This window comes from Oncorhynchus keta, chromosome 2, assembly GCF_023373465.1.
Source record: "Oncorhynchus keta strain PuntledgeMale-10-30-2019 chromosome 2, Oket_V2, whole genome shotgun sequence".
NCBI classification, from domain to species: Eukaryota; Metazoa; Chordata; class Actinopteri; order Salmoniformes; family Salmonidae; genus Oncorhynchus; species Oncorhynchus keta.
This window is the reverse complement of record NC_068422.1, coordinates 59,488,424-59,493,858: the sequence shown is the minus strand read 5'-3', so window position 1 is coordinate 59,493,858 and position 5,435 is coordinate 59,488,424.

Here is a 5,435-nt window from a genome sequence, read left to right as displayed (position 1 = left end):
AATCCTTCTCACCCCCTTCTCACCCCCCCCAAACAAGATTTAGATGCAAGTGGCTGTTCCACTGGTTGTCATAAGGTGTATGCACCAATTTGTAAGTCGCTCTGGATAAGAGCGTCTGCTAAATGACTTAAATGTAAATGTAAATGTAAATGATATAAAACTGTATTTTTTGTGAAGAATCAACAACAAGTGGGACACAATCATGAAGTGGAACGACATTTATTGGATATTTCAAACTTTTTGAACAAATCAAAAACTGAAAAATTGGGCGTGCAAAATTATTCAGCCCCTTTACTTTCAGTGCAGCAAACTCTCTCCAGAAGTTCACAGAGGATCTCTGAATGATCCAATGTTGACCTAAATGACTAATGATGATAAATACAATCCACCTGTGTGTAATCAAGTCTCCGTATAAATGCACCTGCACTGTGATAGTCTCAGAGGTCTGTTAAAAGCGCAGAGAGCATCATGAAGAACAAGGAACACACCAGGCAGGTCCGAGATACTGTTGTGAAGAACTTTAAAGCCGGATTTGGATACAAAAAGATTTTCCAAGCTTTAAACATCCCAAGGAGCACTGTGCAAGCGATAATGTTGAAATGGAAGGAGTATCAGACCACTGCAAATCTACCGAGACCTGGCCATCCCTCTAAACTTTCAGCTCATACAAGGAGAAGACTGATCAGAGATGCAGCCAAGAGGCCCATGATCACTCTGGATGAACTGCAGAGATCTACAGCTGAGGTGGGAGACTCTGTCCATAGGACAACAATCAGTCGTATATTGCACAAATCTGGCCTTTATGGAAGAGTGGCAAGAAGAAAGCCATTTCTTAAAGATATCCATAAAAGGTGTCGTTTAAAGTTTGCCACAAGCCACCTGGGAGACACACCAAACATGTGGAAGAAGGTGCTCTGGTCAGATGAAACCAAAATTGAACTTTTTGGCAACAATGCAAAATGTTATGTTTGGCGTAAAAGCAACATAGCTCATCACCCTGAACACACCATCACCCTGAACAACACATCATGGTTTGGGCCTGCTTTTCTTCAGCAGGGACAGGGAAGATGGTTAAAATTGATGGGAAGATGGATGGAGCCAAATACAGGACCATTCTGGAAGAAAACCTGATGGAGTCTGCAAAAGACCTGAGACTGGGACGGACATTTGTCTTCCAACAAGACAATGATCCAAAACATAAAGCAAAATCTACAATGGAATGGTTCAAAAATAAAAATATCCAGGTGTTAGAATGGCCAAGTCAAAGTCCAGACCTGAATCCAATCGAGAATATGTGGAAAGAACTGAAAACTGCTGTTCACAAATGCTCTCCATCCAACCTCACTGAGCTCGAGCTGTTTTGCAAGGAGGAATGGGAAAAAATTTCAAAAGGTGGCGCTACAAAGTATTAACTTAAGGGGGCTGAATAATTTTGCACACCCAATTTTTCAGTTTTTGATTTGTTAAAAAAGTTTGAAATATCCAATAAATGTCGTTCCACTTCATGATTGTGTCCCACTTGTTGTTGATTCTTCACAAAAAAATACAGTTTTATATCTTTATGTTTGAAGCCTGAAATGTGGCAAAAGGTCGTAAAGTTCAAGGGGGCCGAATACTTTCGCAAGGCACTGTATAGAGTGCATTTGCCATCCTAGTAAAATACAATGTCTATTGTATAGGAGAGGGGAACAGAGGAGGCCATAGATGTATAGTCTGCTGATCTTAGACAACCACATGAAGAGAAGGCGACATATAGGCGCCTAGGATAGCTGGACATACAAAGGTCAGAGAGATATACAAAGGAGGGGGTCAGCCAAATTACCAACTGATGGATTATAGACATAGCTCACATATTCTTAGGACATGGAAATGCTGAAGGAATGACAGGGGAGACACATAGTCTGCTGATCCGAGATAAAGACACACATTGAGCTAAGTGCAGGGACAAAGCAAGCCTATAGCATAGAGGAATGTATGGTATTTTTAGTATAGCTGGACACGCTAAAAACAGAGGAGACACATAGTCTGCTGACCCTAGATAACACACAAACAGGAGAACGCATTAAGCTGAGTGCAGGGAAAAAGCAAGGGTCTTGTCATCATTATAATCTGACGGAAAACAGATATGGGCGTTATTGGGCTGAACAAACAGGATGCACGGATTGGGATATAACTTCATTTGCATGTGGGAGGGACTCATGTTGTATGTGTATAACTCAGAGCGAGTGCTCTGAAAAAGTGTGTGTGTTCCGCGGACCACTCCGGCTTGCGATACTTTTGTATTGAAAGTCTATTGAATTCACCAGTTCTTGAAAGCGTCGTATTTGAACCGATTTTCCACGACAACGGAAGCTATCATGTCTCTAGAACACTGGAGGTTGGTGGCACCTGAATGGATAATGATACCACACAGTTCACATATTGGAACACCAACCTCAGCGGCAAACGTGTGTACGCTGCACTCAAATCGGACATATCCACACAAAAAAAATATTGATGTTATCCCAACTCCTGTAGGACATGTCATATTTCTTTTTGTTTATTTAACATTTATTTAACTAGGCAAGTCAGTTAAGAACAAATTCTTATTTACAATGACAGCCTACCAAAAGGCAAAAGGCCTCCTGCGGGGACAGGGGCCTGGGATTAAAATAAATAAATAAAAACAATATACATTTAGGAGAAAACACACATCACAACAAGAGAGACACACAACACTACATAAAGAGAGACCAAAGACAACAACATAACAAGGCAGTAAAACATGACAACAGAACATGATAACAACATGGTAGCAACACAACATGGTAGCAGCACAAAAACATGGTACAAACATTATTGGGCACAGACAACAGCACAAAGGTCAAGAAGGTAGAGACAACAATACATCATACAAAGCAGCCACAACTGACAGTAAGAGTGTCCATGGTTGAGTCTTTGAATGAAGAGATTGAGATAAAACTGTCCAGTTTGAGTGTTTGTTGCAGCACAATCCAGTCGCTCGCTGCAGCGACCTGAAAAGACTAGCAACCCAGGGATGTGTGTGCTTTGGGGACCTTTTAACAGAATGTGACTGGAAGAACGTGTATCGTATGTGGAGGATGAGGGCTGCAGTAAATATCTCAGCTACGGGGGGATTGAGGCCAAAGAGAGGCCAAAGAGGGTTTTATAGATAAGCATCAACCAGTGGGTCTTTCGACTGGTATACAGAGATGACCAATTTACAGAGGAGTATAAGAGTGCAGTGATGTGTCCTATAAGGAGCATTGGTGGCAAATCTGATGGCCGAATGGTAAAGAACATCCAGACGCTCGAGAGCACCCATACCTGCCGATGTATAAATTATGTCTCCGTAATCTAGCATGGGTAGGATGGTCATCTGAATCAGGGTAGTTTGGCAGCTGGGGTGAAAGAGGAGCAATTACGATAGAGGAAACTAAGTCTAGATTTAACTTTAGCCTGCAGCTTTGATTTGTGCTGAGAGAAGGACAGTGCAATGTCTAGCCATACTCTCAAGTACTTGTATGAGGTGACTACTTCAAGCTTTAAACTTTCAGAGGTAGTAATAACACCTGTGGGAAGAGGAGCCACCAAACCAACCAATGACGTTTGTTTTAGAGGTGTTCAGAACAAGGTTAAGGGTAAAGAAAGCTTGTTGGATACTAAGAAAGCTTTGCTGTAGAACATTTAACCCAACATCCAGGGAGGAGCCAGCTGAGTATAAGACTGTATCATTTCCATATAAATGGATGAGAGAGCTTCCTACTGCCTGAACTATGTTGTTGATGTAAATTGAAAAGAGCGTGGGGCCTAGGATTAAGCCTTGGTGACAGGCAGTGGCTGAGACAACAGATTTTCTGACTTTATACACTGCACTCTTTGAGAGTGGTAGTTAGCAAACCAGGCCAAAGACCCCTCAGAGACACCAATACTCCTTAGCCGAATGGAATGGTCTACCGTATCAAAAGCTTTGGCCAAGTCAATAAAAATAGCAGCACAATATTGCTCAGAATCAAGGGCAATGGGGACATCATTGAGGACCCTTAAGGTTGCAATGACACATCCATAACCTGAGAGGAAACCAGATTGCATACCCAAGAGAATACTATGGACATCAAGAAAGCCAGGCAGTTTATTTTTTAACGTTTTTATTTTTTAACGTTTTTCCAACACTTTTGATAAACAGGGCAAAATAGAAATAGGCCTATAACAGTTAGGATCAATTTGATCTCTCCTTTAAATAAAGGACTAACTGTGGCTGCCTTCCAATCAATGGGAACCTCCCCAGAAAGGAGAGAACGTTTAAAAAGGTTGGAGATAGGCGTTGCAATGATAGGGGCAGCAACCTTGAAGAAGAAAGGGTCTAAACCATCTGACCCAGATGTTTCTTTGGGCAAATTTAAGGAGCTCCTTTAGCACCTCGGACTCAGTGACCGCCTGCAGGGAGAAATTTTGTAGCGGGGCAGGGGAAAAAGAGGGAGAAGCGTCGGGGATAGTCGCATTAGAAGATGAGGAAATGCTGGACCGGCAAGGAGGCATGGATGAGTCAAATAGGGTTCCTGACCCTAATGAAGTGGTGATTAAAGAGCTCAGCCATGTGATTCTTGTCAGTAACAACCACATCATCAACATTAAGGGACATGGGCAGCTGTGAGGAGGAGGGTTTTTTTATTTTTTATTTTACCTTTATTTAACCAGGCAAGTCAGTTGAGAACAGAATCTTATCTTCAATGACGGCCTGGGAACAGTGGGTTAACTGCCTGTTCAGGGGCAGAACGACAGATTTGTACCTTGTCAGCTCGGGGGGTGAACTCACAACCTTCCGGTTACTAGTCCAACGCTCTAACCACTAGGCTACGCTGCCGCCAGGTCTATAACCGTTTTCCAGAACTTCTTGGGGATAGACCCACAGAGAGAGAACTGCTCCTTAAAGTAACTAACTTTGGCCCTCCGGATAGGATGAGTGCACTTATTTCTCATTTGCCTGAACAATAGCCAGTCAGCCTGAGTGTGCGTGTGCCGAGCCTTTCGCCAAATGCAATTCTTGAGGTGGAGTAACCAGGGGCTGAACCTGTTTCTAATTCTAATTTTCTTTAACAATACCACTGAAAATATTTAGAAAACAAGGTACAAGTGTCTTCGACAGAGGGGATCAAGCTGATTCTATACCATTTTACAGAGGCCAGTTCATGAAGGAAGGCTTGCTCATTAAACTTTTTTAGCAAGCGTCTATGACAAATCAGGACAGGTCGTTTCACTGAGCAGTCACTACGAACACAGGCTGTAAAACAGTGATCACTAAGGTAATTACAGAAAACACCAGACTGATACCTATCAGGATTATTTGTGAGGATAACATCAAGGAGAGTTGCCTTTTCTGGGTATTTGGAGTCATACCTTGTGGGATTTGTGATCATCTGAGAAATATTTGGGGA